Here is a 13,679-nt window from a genome sequence, read left to right on the forward strand (position 1 = left end):
CCCCTGGCTCCCAGAGTTAATCACCCATTGTGTGAGTCCCCGCCCAGGGGGAGGGACTGAGTGCTCCCTGAGGGTACATAAGTGGTGGGTAAGAAGACCTCAGGACCTTCTCGTCGGATCCAGAGCAGCAGCAGGACCTCGACAGCAGGAGATCACCGCTCTCGCCCAGACCACAGCCCTCGCCTGCACCAACAGGTTTTTCTTTTCCTTTTGCTCTGGACTTGGGGGAGCCACAGGGGTCTCAGCAGAAGGGCAAACAAACCCCCTTGGGTTTGTGCCCCAGGACACTGGGTTATACTGCTGGGGTATTGTGAGTTGAAAGCAATTTCCCTTGTGTATCAGTGTTGTTATTGTAATATTATTATTAAATTTTAGCTCTGACTTATAATCTCTCTCGTGGTGAGTTCTTTTCCCCTGCTGGTTCACCTTCAAACCAGCACATCTTTTGGCGCCCAACGTGGGGCACGAGAGAGAAGTCAGAACTACAATTTCATTTTGTGTATTTGGGTACAGAAACTCCCTGACTACCATGTTGCTTGATGTATTCATGTGGATGGTGTATCTGGGCCTGTTCATATTTCGACACATGGGGAACCATGTGCCTGTTTTGATGCTCTCTTTAATACCAGGGAGAAGGATCAAAATTGCTTTATTAATATACTATGTTTATGTTGTCATAACATCAGAAGCAATGAATTTCATTGTGAATGTATATTCAGTCTGGTCTGCCTGTCCTGGTTTGGGTTGTTACCTCTGGGGTCTCATTAAAAATAGCACCCAGACTGTGGGGAAAACAGGCGGAGATGGTTACTTCCACCTTTTCACCTCTGCTACAACAATCATTGAAAATATTGAGCTTCCTTTTGATGTTAGGGACAGCATAATCCTGCTGTTAGTGTTGCTTTGTCTCCTCTGTACTGTATACACCATGTTTAGGGTCAGAACTGGGCTCTCTAAGGAGACTTGCTGGAGGCCTGCCCTGGGAGCGGATGATGTTGAGTGGCACGGGAAGTGGGAAGATATGGGCCAGTATTTGGAGACCTTCTCTCCTCAAATGATCTGGAAATTCACCCCGGAACAACTGCAGGACCCTGCCAAAATGCTAAGCTATGTGAAAGGAAGATGCTCTGGTAGTCCCAGAGATGTGCAGCTCACAGCAACCTGCTGGGCCCTGGCCACTGCCTACCGCACACTGCTTGGTGTGGTACAGCATCATCAGGAGGAGGAGAAAAGGAGCAAACCCACCAGCACCATGTCCACCCAGACCATGACTGAGCCAGAGAGGAAGAGAGATACATCAACTAGCGCCATGTCCACCCAGACCATGACTGAGCCAGAGAGGAAGAGAGATACATCAAATAGCGCCATGTCCACCCAGACCATGACTGAGCCAGAGAGGAAGAGAGATACATCAACCAGCACCATGTCCACGCAAACCATGGAGGAGCCAGAAGGACAACAGAAACCGATAGCAGTTGCCCCTGTCCAGAAAAGAAAATCAAAGACCAAATCAGTTCGTATAGTGCATGACGAGGAAGAGTCAGGACCTTCATCTCAAGCAGAAGAAATGGAGCCAGAAATAATCACCCGGTCCCTATCCCTGGGAGAGCTGCGTGAGCTCCGGAGAGAGTTCACACGACAGGCAAATGAGTCCATCTTGACCTGGCTACTTCGAATCTGGGATGCTGCAGCCAATGATACAATTCTAGATGGGAGTGAGGCAAGGCAGCTGGGATCCCTGTCTCGAGATGTTGTCATTGATCAGGGCATTGGAAAGAGACAGGAAACTCTCAGCCTCTGGCGGCGACTGTTGTCAAGCGTGAGGGAGAGATATCTTTGTAAGGAGGACCTCCACATACAGCAAGGACAGTGGAACACGATGGAACAAGGTATCCGGTGCTTAAGGGAATTAGCCGTACTGGAGATAATCTTTTCAGAGGATGAGAGATTCCCTAAAAGTCCAGATGGTGTCCAGTGCACATCCCAGATGTGGTTAAAATTTGCACGACTTGGGCCAGAAATGTATTCTCGCTACCTTGCAACATTGCAGTGGAGAGAGGGAGAAGACAAGGTGGGTGCACTGGTCAGCAAACTCAGGATTTATGAAGACACTGTCACTGCTCCATTACGAGCCCATGTCTCAGCTGTGGAAACAAAACTGGCTGAACTGGAAGAGAAGATTAAGGAAGGACTCTTCCATATCTCTCCAGAACAAACAAGAGTCTCCGCCATCAGAAGCAGGCGTCTTCCAGCTAAGGAGAAAGGGTACACTCCACGCGGCAATCTGTGGTTTTACCTCCATGAGCATGGAGAAGATATGAGGAAGTGGGATGGGAAACCCACCTCTTCCTTAGCAGCTCGGGTACGTGAATTGCAAAGAGGCACAACTAACACAGGCAATTCTTCAAGGTTGAAGGCTGCTCCGGTCTCTCGTGGGCAAGGCTCCAGACAGTATAGGAATGATGATGTTATGCCCGATCCTCTTGAAGGAACCTCCCGGTCATATTCACAGGGAGAGCGCAGTGAATACCATGACCAGAACTAGGGGGGCCCTGCCTCTAGCCAGGTAGAGGAGAGGGACAATCGGGTTTATTGGACTGTGTGGATTCGGTGGCCTGGCTCATCAGACCCACAGAAATACAAAGCTTTAGTGGACACTGGCGCACAATGCACGTTGATGCCATCAGGATACGTCGGGGCAGAATCCATCTCTATTTCTGGGGTAACAGGGGGATCCCAACAGCTGACTGTACTGGAAGCTGAAGTCAGCTTGACTGGCAAGGAATGGCATAGACACCCCATTGTGACTGGTCCAGAAGCCCCATGTATCCTTGGCATAGACTACCTAAGGAATGGATATTTCAAAGACCCAAAGGGACTGCGTTGGGCCTTTGGCATAGCTGCTGTGGAGACAGAGGAAATCAGACAGCTGAGCACCTTGCCTGGCCTCTCAGAGGACCCTTCTGCTGTGGGACTGCTGAAAGTTGAAGAACAATTGGTACCGCTGGCCACAGCCACAGTGCACCGTCGGCAATACCGCACTGACCGAGACTCTGTGACCCCCATACACAAGATGATTCGTGAGCTGGAGAGCCAAGGGGTGGTCAGCAAGACTCACTCACCCTTTAATAGCCCCATATGGCCAGTACGAAAGTCCAGTGGAGAGTGGAGGCTGACGGTGGATTACCGTGGTCTCAATGAGGTCACACCCCCCCTGAGTGCCGCTGTGCCGGACATGCTGGAGCTTCAGTATGAGCTGGAGTCCAAGGCAGCCAAGTGGTATGCCACCATCGACATTGCCAATGCCTTTTTCTCCATTCCGTTGGCAGCAGAGTGCAGGCCGCAGTTTGCTTTCACCTGGAAGGGGGTGCAGTACACCTGGAATCGACTGCCCCAGGGGTGGAAACACAGTCCCACCATTTGCCATGGACTGATCCAGACTGCATTGGAAAAGGGTGAGGCTCCAGAACATCTACAGTACATCGATGACATCATTGTATGGGGGAACACAGCAGGGGAGGTTTATGAGAAAGGAAAGAAGATAATCCAGATTCTCCTAAGAGCTGGTTTTGCCATTAAACGAAGTAAGGTCAAGGGACCTGCTCAGGAAATTCAGTTCCTAGGAGTGAAGTGGCAAGACGGGCGTCGTCAGATTCCAACAGAGGTGATCAACAAAATAGCAGCTATGTCCCCACCGACCAGCAAGAAGGAAACTCAGGCTTTCCTAGGCGCCGTGGGCTTTTGGAGGATGCATATCCCTGAGTACAGTCAGATTGTAAGCCCTCTCTACCTTGTGACACGGAAGAAAAATGATTTCCAGTGGGGCCCTGAACAACAACAAGCCTTTGAGCAGATTAAACAGGAGATTACCCATGCAGTAGCCCTTGGGCCAGTCAGGACAGGACAGGATGTGAAGAATGTGCTCTACACTGCAGCCGGGGAGAATGGCCCATCCTGGAGTCTCTGGCAGAAAGTACCTGGGGAGACTCGAGGACGACCGCTGGGATTCTGGAGCCGGGGATACAAAGGATCTGAGGCCAGCTACACCCCAACTGAGAAAGAGATCCTGGCAGCGTATGAAGGAGTTCGAGCTGCCTCAGAAGTGATTGGCACTGAGGCACAGCTCATCCTGGCACCCCGACTACCAGTGTTGGGCTGGATGTTCAAAGGAAAAGCTCCTTCTACCCATCACGCCACTGATGCCACATGGAGTAAGTGGATCGCTCTGATCACACAGCGAACCCGGATAGGGAATCCTAATCGCCCTGGGATTTTGGAAATCATCACCAACTGGCCGGAAGGTGAGAGTTTCGGATTGTCCTCTGAAGAAGAAGAGGAGCAGGTGACACGAGCTGAGGAGGCCCCACCATATAACCAGCTACCAGAAGAGGAGAAGCGATATGCTCTCTTCACAGATGGCTCCTGCCGCATTGTAGGGACAAGCCGGAAATGGAAAGCAGCTGTATGGAGTCCTACACGTCGAGTTGCAGAAGCGACTGAAGGCCAAGGTGGATCAAGTCAGGTCGCAGAGCTGAAAGCTGTTCAGCTGGCTTTGGATATCGCCGAACGAGAGAAGTGGCCAAGACTCTACCTTTACACTGACTCGTGGATGGTGGCCAATGCTCTGTGGGGATGGCTGGAGCGCTGGAGAAAGGCCGGCTGGCAGCGCAAAGGGAAACCCATCTGGGCGGCTGAGATGTGGCAGGACATCGCTGCCCGGGTAGAGAAGCTGAGTGTGAAGGTCCGTCACGTAGATGCTCATGTACCCAAGAGCCGGGCTAATGAGGAGCATCGTAACAACAAGCAGGTGGATCGAGCTGCCAGGATTGAAGTCTCTCAGGTGGATCTGGATTGGCAGCATAAAGGTGAATTGTTTCTAGCCCGATGGGCCCATGATGCTTCTGGTCATCAAGGCAGAGATGCAACATACAGATGGGCTCGTGACCGAGGGGTGGATCTAACCATGGACAGTGTCTCACAGGTTATCCATGACTGTGACACATGTGCTGCCATCAAGCAGGCCAAGCGGGTGAAGCCTCTATGGTATGGTGGACGGTGGTCGAAATACAGGTATGGGGAAGCCTGGCAAGTTGATTACATCACACTTCCCCAAACACGCCAAGGCAAGCGCTACGTGCTGACCATGGTAGAGGCAACCACTGGATGGCTGGAGACATACCCCGTATCTCACGCCACTGCCCGGAATACCATCCTGGGCCTTGAGAAACAAGTCCTGTGGAGACACGGCACACCAGAAAGAATAGAGTCTGACAACGGCACCCACTTCAAGAACAGCCTCATAGACGCCTGGGCCAGAGAGCACGGCATTGAGTGGGTGTATCATATCCCCTACCATGCTCCAGCTGCCGGGAAAGTTGAGCGATGTAATGGACTGCTGAAAACAACCTTGAAGGCGTTGGGTGGGGGAACTTTCAAACACTGGGAGCTGCATTTGGCAAAGGCCACCTGGTTGGTCAACACCCGGGGCTCCATCAATCGAGCTGGCCCTGCCCAATCAGAACTCTTGAATACTGTAGATGGAGATAAAGTCCCTGTGGTCCATATGAGAGGTATGTTAGGAAAGACTGTTTGGGTTAGTCCCACCTCAAACAAAGGCAAACCCACCCGAGGGATTGTCTTTGCTCAAGGACCTGGTTGCACTTGGTGGGTAATGCAAAAAGATGGAGAAACACGTTGTGTACCACAAGGGGACCTAATTTTGAGCGAGAAGAGTTTGTAACGTTTCATTGTATACATGTGTATATATATGTATAGGTAAAAAGGGGGTTAATTTGGGAATGACTAGATGGAGTGGAATAAGGGGTGGATAATGTCCTAGTTCAGCTGGAGGGACCAGCTAACCCTGTGTGGTGGTGATCAAACCTGTGTATTCCACCCCCTCTATTCATTCCCCAAGGACAATGGGCCATTAGCAGCAGCTGCCCAGGGAGCCATTATCACTTCACACCCAGCCTGAGGGGGGCGGAGCTGCTAATGGGCCATCAACAGCTCAACAACCCCTGGCTCCCAGAGTTAATCACCCATTGTGTGAGTCCCCGCCCAGGGGGAGGGACTGAGTGCTCCCTGAGGGTACATAAGTGGTGGGTAAGAAGACCTCAGGACCTTCTCGTCGGATCCAGAGCAGCAGCAGGACCTCGACAGCAGGAGATCACCGCTCTCGCCCAGACCACAGCCCTCGCCTGCACCAACAGGTTTTTCTTTTCCTTTTGCTCTGGACTTGGGGGAGCCACAGGGGTCTCAGCAGAAGGGCAAACAAACCCCCTTGGGTTTGTGCCCCAGGACACTGGGTTATACTGCTGGGGTATTGTGAGTTGAAAGCAATTTCCCTTGTGTATCAGTGTTGTTATTGTAATATTATTATTAAATTTTAGCTCTGACTTATAATCTCTCTCGTGGTGAGTTCTTTTCCCCTGCTGGTTCACCTTCAAACCAGCACACCTGGTAACTGATCTTGATTCAGTCAGAGGAAACTGGCTGTTCTTATCCATCGCTGACTTCAACCTGTGGGGACAAAAATAGAAACTTTTCTCCAAATTATTAAATGCTTAGAACACTCTATAACCATTTGACAAAAGGCAAAATTAACAGAGAAATCAGTTCAACAGATCTCTCCCAGGCTTCTCTGTTGCCCTACGAATTGCTGGAGAAAGATGCTGCACTTTGTCTGTGCATGATGTACTGTAAGGCTGTGACACAGGGCACCAGGTGCCTGTGTCCCGTTGTCTCAAAGGCAAGCTGGGCTGATGTATGTTAGAGCGAGGTCACTCAAGCTGCTTTCTGGTCAACTGACAGGCTCGCAGACTGTCAGGGATATGCTGAAACCGCAACAACCAGAGTCCTTTGCGAGACTACATTACCCAGGGGTGTGTGCAAGGAGTGATGTCGTATGCAAAGCTCCGCCTGTCCACGGTGATGTCTCCGAGGGACCCGCCTCCCTCCCCATCGGAGGGGATGCTGGTCCCTCCCAGCTCAGAGTGGCAGCGCCATTCTCAAATTTCGCAGCAAAAATCCTCTCAGCATCGAAAAGCTGGAATACGGGGCTTTCTGTTTTCGCAAGCACAGTTCTCCTCCCAGTTCTCGTGACGCGCTGTCTTTCTGTCTTGTGCCCATCCCGGGACTCCTCGCAGGGCGGCGGGGACGGCAGGGGCTGGGGGGTGGCGAGCGGGAGCGGCGGAGGGTGCAGCGATCCCCGAACGCGGCGGGAGCTGGACCCGCACAGCGGCTGCCAGGGCTGGGGGGGTGGAGGCGGCGGGAGCGAGAAGAGGCGGCGGGACGCGGGGGGGACAGTGCCCTCGAAGCCGCAGCCACAGCGAGAGCCGGCGGGAGGGGGGGAGAGGCAAGGCGTCCGCCAGAGCCTGTGTGCGACCTCCAAAGGTGTCCCCCAGGTCGGCCCGCAGCGGGGTGGGGGGCGGCGGGAGCGAGAGCCGATCGCGGCCAGCGCGGAAAACCGCGGCAGTCCCTTCGGTTCTAGGCAGTTAAATGCCTCCCTGACATCCGATCCCGTCAGATCTCGGAAGCTCAGCAGGGTCAGCCCCGGACTGGTACTTGGATGGGAGACCTCCTGGGAAATGCCGGGTGCTGGAGGTTCTAGTCCTGTCACCGTCCAAGCTCGCTCGGCCGTGGCAGATGAACCTCAGGACTTAAACGGTGGGGCCAGTTCTGCGCACGCTGAGCCTCACCTAAAATCCACTGCGCAGGCTGGAAGGGCACACCCACGTGGCGACAGCCCTTCCCAAATCTTCGTTCGCGAAGCCGAGCCACACACCCTTCGGTTCTAATGTCCCGCAACACATCCCTTGCAAGTTTCTTCCTATCTCTGAGTTTCCCACGTAAACAGCTTAAACGCCGAACGCCGGGAAAAAAGTCTCTATCTTGTGCCCACTTTCAAAACTACTTTAAAGTCCAAAAATGATGGCAAATCCCTTTCTTAGAAAGGATATAAACGGAAGAACTTATCCCCATCTCTTCCCCAACCACTTGCCCACCTGAATTTTTGAGCAAGATTTTCTGGACGACTTTTCCTGTCGCTCCATGACGCGTCTTTTCTGCCTCAGGCTCCGCGGGGCACAGCGGTCCTGCTGGACCACCGGGGCAGTGGTCCCTCTCGGTTGGAAACTTCTCTGCCTCATCCTCGTGTCCTACTGCTTCTTCTTCAGGGTGCAGGGGTAGGGAAATGCAGCCATCCGAGGGAATTATCTTCCTCATGCCCGAGGGTATCAGCCGGATTAGGGCGCCAGTTAAAGTAAACAATTTTTGGCAGAGAGAAAGGACTTCATCAACAAGCTGATGAAGTTTATAGTGAAGACATTTTATTTCACACAGCACACAGTTTATATAGGGTTAGAGGTACATCTTATTGGCTAAAAGAGTTAACACGCCACCACGCCAGATACTTCAATTGGTTAAAGCCTCTCTCTCACAAGTCCCATGTTTATATTATTTCATCCAGGCTGTTTTCGTGCACCTGCAGAGTCCTGTGAATTCCTACTATGTGAATTCTTGGGGAGTAACCACCTCCCTGTCAACCAGCAGCAGCTGAGCTCTTTGCTGCTTCTGGCTGATAGCTGAGTCTCACAGTGTTTTCTATAGATCTGAATTGCTCACTTTTGATTTTACTGTAACAACAAACATTTCCCTGATATCCAATCTGAACCTCCCCTGCACCTGAGCTGTGCCTGGCACAGGGATGAGCCCATAGCCATGCCAGAGCCCAGGTGGCATCAGGGAGATTGGTGACATCCAACAACGTGTGTCCCTGTTGCAAAATGTGGAATATGTCAGGTTTATCTTAAATCAGGAGGTTCTTTGATGTAAGATCTCTGTGTGCTTTCAAGCCTGATTAGCAAGAAAGGGCACAAAATCAGTGGAAGGGGCAGCAGGGGCACCTCTTGGTCAAGGACATCCTGGAACCAACAAGGTTTTGGGGCGTAGTAAATCCAGAAGTTGATGTGTACAGGTTCATTTATTCTATTGCAGAACTATGTTTATTGTAATACTGAAAATCACACCTACACAGGTCAAAAAGAACCTTCCCAGGTGACCTGCCCTTCCCCTGAGCATGGGTAGAATTTATCTTGGGTTACTTAACTTGTATGGAAATGACTAACTGATGCTAACCAATCCTAATTACTAACTGATCCTAACCAATCCTAATTACTAACTGATCCTAATAGAGGGGCTGTACTTGGGAAGGTACTAACTCTGAGTTTTTGTGTACAGATAATGGTGGAGAAAGTCCAGTGGGTGTGCTGGATTTGTGGAATACCACCAAGCCCCCAGGCTTGTGCAAGTCTGAAATAAATAACTAGTGTCTCTCTCCTGTAATTACTGGCTTGTTGCACACCAGGTAACAAATCCAGTTTTGTGGCCTCAGGAGGCAGCAGGGTCTGGCTCCTGGAATCCTGCAAGCTGTGGGTCCCAGAGCCTGGCACTGAGGTCCAGGGGTCATACCCAGCCCCAGGGAGCCCAGGCCAGGCCTGCTGGGAGCTGCTTGCTCTGAAACAGCTGCAGGAAACCACAGAAATTTGGTTGTGTAATTTGAGGTCACAGTGATGAAAGCAGCGTGTCCTTTGGGCCCCAGAACAAAACACTTGTCATGAGCCTAAAGTGCTCTGCAGTGTGTCAGGACTGCTCATGGATGGAGCTAAACATGCACATCCTGCTCCCAGTTCAGCCTTGCAAAGGCGTGTTTGCCTCCTTTGGACATCCCTGTGTGTTCTGTCATCACTACTGTTATATACCCATTAAACCAAGTAAAGCACATGGGGCAGGTTGATGTCAGTTAGGTTGGAGTTGAGCACCAGGTGTCCTTCAGAAGCTCAGGGAATTCAGGATTCTCAACACTTGAAGTGAGAATTGGGGAGGGAATTGAGCCCTCTCTGTCAGTGAAGAGACAAACACAGAGAACGATCTAATTACAGATTTGAGAATAATATATTAGAGCTTCCAAAGGAAGGGAAGGGAAGAAACTCTATGTGAGCAGTGTAGCCCTGGGGCACTGAGGGTCATAAGGTAAGCTAATATACCCCTAAGAGAGCAGAAAAGATGACTCAGAAACACTACAATACATGAAAAATACTTCTTTAAAAACATTTGAATCACACAGGCAATGAATGAAGTTTCAGAAATTCCATTAACCACTTTATAACTTCATTTTCAGCCCAAATGAAAGCCTTCAGAGTTGGCTGGTTAGTCCTTCTGCTTCACCTCTTCAGGAAAGTCCTTCTGCTTCACCTCTTCAGGAAATGGGCTGTAGAAGAGTTTCTGTCTCTCTCAGATTCCCAGTGTCTTCAGAGACAGGGGAATAGGTAAGAACTTTCACCCAAAGCCATGATGGTATTTGCATATGCACTGTTTGTAGGCAGTAATGTTGCAGCTTTAAATAGGGATCCATTAGCTAAGTACAACTTTTTCCATTTGAAAAACAAAATAAAGCATCTTTTAGCAAAGCTTCTTAACAAGAGACTGTCAGACTTGAGGTTTATTTAAATAAAGGGTAGCTAGAAAACTTTTCCTTCCATAGTTGTAGTAATGATCTTTAACCCAGTGTGTTTGTTTGAGGCAAGACTCTGTAAGAAACTTCTTTGCAACCCATGGTACAGATTTGGTTGCCTTAAGCCTAAAAGTTGTGCTAAAATTATCCATCAACCTGTTTGTGGCAGTTGTGGTTAGTGCACATCACCTTCTGAAAACATCAGGACAAAACAGGTGCTTTTGAGTCATGAGCAAGAAAATCTACATATCCTTATGCAGATCCATATCCATAGGAAGGCACTGCTGTAACTCCATGTCAATGAACTAAATCAGAGCATTGAGGCATTGACAAAAATATTAGCACAAAGCCTTCTGGACCAGTTCAGTTCCTGTATCATTCAGAGCTTCAAAAATCCTGAGACTGAGATATTAGTACAGGGAGAGTGGTGATGGAAGTTACAGCCTCCCAGGAAATGTTCAGCATTTCTCAGGATCAATTCCTTTTAAAAATCCTACATAGAAATCACTTCTACTCTTTTCATTTTGACAACCCTCTCAGGTTGGCCTTGGGTATGATTCTTGCAAGAACAGAGTTCTCTTGCATAACCCACAGGCCATGAAAACAGCTCCCTGTATTGTTCATCGACAAAACCCTCCGTGGTGGAGGTTGTAAGGCTTTGTAAAGGAAGACACTTCTTTTGAAATCTTCTACTGCTCCTTTTTTTCCCCTCCAGGGAAAACCATTATCTGATTCAGCTGCTGCTTGAAAAATGAAAACTCATCTCTCTCTGTCAGGACCTGAGGGCACTAATACACTTTATTGTCCTGACCTGTCTCCCCTGGGCCCTTCTCTCACGCCCTCCAAGGGCCCAGAGCCCTTTTTCAGCTCAGTCTGGAGGGTGTGAGTCCTTTCCTGAGCTGTTCTGTCCAGTGTGGCTCTTCAGTTCAGCCGTGGCCATCCCTGTACCTGTCTGCAGGTGCCCCCCATCCCAAACTCCAGACTTGCTTCCTTGGATCTGCCTTGGACATGCCTTCAATTACTGGGCTGTGGTTTCTGTCCTTGGTCCTGATCCTGACTCGTGTTCCTGGTTGGACCTGATGCTCCAGAGCTGCTTGTTGATCTGGACTCTTGGTTGAACCTGGTCCAACGTGGGCCTGCCCTGCTCACCTTGCTCAGGTGTTACAATCCTTGGATCTCTGATCCAAAGGGAGCCCTTGCTGCTCCCTGGCACTTCCCAGGCAAATGAGAGCACTGATCCAAGGGAGAAAAGCAAGTCATTCAGCTCCAAGGACTTACTTTCCTTGAAATAACAGACCTTGCTAAGCTTTGACAATGAATTTATTATATTCTTATAAAGTGGATTTTTATCCTTTTTTTTTCTTTACTGAAAACTGAATGTTATTATGAGAAAACTGGGGATTGGAAGAGCCTAATTGTACTTTAGTAATTGGAACTTTTGTCTCCAAGCAAAAAGAGAAGCACATAAAAGATGAAAAGTCAATCTGATCCTTTTTTTTTCTCTTTAATCTGTTCAAATACTAAGTAAAAATAAAATCCATGTCCTGAATTCTCTGCTCAGTAATTCCACTATAATGAAGACAAACTGATTTATGATGGAAGTGAACATAGTCCTGTGGTTTAGTTTTTGTGGTTTGTTTTGGATTTTTTCAAGTATTTGCACTTCCATGTAGAGTGTCACATAAGTGTATGTAGGGCAAGAGTCTTAAAGGAGGAACTGACTGTGCTGTTATTAGAAAGAAGAGCAAACCTTCAGTGAACTGCAAAGGAAACAAGATGGATCCAGTGATTTCCAATAAATCTGTGTTTGTGCCTGCACAGTGTCCACCGAAGGGAGATTTATCAGAAAACATCCCCCACCACCAGTCACAGAGGTATCATGGCTGTGATTTTATTCTTCTAATAATGTGGTTATACACAAAATTCCTTTTCTAAACACAGCTCTCAACCTGAAGATTTTTTAAAACTAATATCTACTAGGAAATATTAAAAATATCTACATTTCAGCCCTTTTGGGGCTGCTGTGAGGAAAAAGGCTGAGAGGATCCAAGGGCTCTGGCCCTGCTGTCCCCTCTGAGAAGGAGCAGAGTGACAGTGGCAGAGCACAGTGGGAAGCTGCTTTGCAAGCTCTAAACACATTTGGTAATAGCTTGGAAAAGAGTCTGTAAAATGACTTTAAATGAGGGAATAGCCCACTTTAAAAATTTCATAAATCTCACAAGATATTGGAAAAAGAAGCCTTAGTGTAGTTACTTAGTGAAAAGCAGGATCTTTTCAGCTCTCACACTGCTCTTCAATTATTCAGACCCTCCAGACAGGCAATTCCACGTGGCAGTTCTGAGGGTTGTTTTGCTGCAGCTCCCAAAACTGGTGGTTAAAATCAGACAGCAAAGCTGCAGCCAGTGTTTAGTTTTAATCTTAATTTTAGATAAATCCTGTATTGTTTTATAGAATTACTTAGCTCTAAGCACACGAGGCTTGTCCTTGGAGGCTCCAGCTCAATTCTGTGCTCTCAGCTGCACAGTTTTCTAAGGCTGTTTGGGTTCAGGGTTTCATTCCTGACTCTTCAGGTCTTCAAGTGCTTGTTTAATTTGCCTGCAGTGAGTTTTCTCTAGGGAATGAAATGAAGTACTGAACAGGGGAGGGGTCTGTCTTTGAGATCAGAACATGGGAATATTTGTTTCAAGTGATTAATCTCTTTAGGTTGAGTAGTTCGTGGTTGTGAGGCTGAGGATTTTTATTTTGGTGTCTGTAGAATCAGAACTTTTATGATAAAACTCTGGTTTCTAGGTCTTTAAGAATATATTTAGAACTGACAGTGGACTAAAACTATTTATAAGGCTCAAATCTTCTATCTTTTTTTTTTTAAAAAGGAAAAGCTTTTGGAGATTTTAAGGAATATCCTTACTATCTTCAATGTATAATTAAAATAATTGTGATGCATTTTTATTTTCCATCATGGGTCCTAAATACAATGTTGAAAGTTGCAAATATTCTTATGAGCATTGACTTGATTTGCTTCATTGTCTGATGGTCGATTTTGCTCTTAGAGGGGTGATAATAAATAAAGGTGGAAAAGAGTGCATGAATTTATATGTAAATGTTCTTCACCCTTGTTACCACTGAACCCTTGCAATGGTCACTGAGAGATCATTGTTGTCCCCAG

The sequence above is a fragment of the Pithys albifrons genome, chromosome 12 (genome assembly GCF_047495875.1).
Source record: "Pithys albifrons albifrons isolate INPA30051 chromosome 12, PitAlb_v1, whole genome shotgun sequence".
Taxonomy (NCBI): domain Eukaryota; kingdom Metazoa; phylum Chordata; class Aves; order Passeriformes; family Thamnophilidae; genus Pithys; species Pithys albifrons.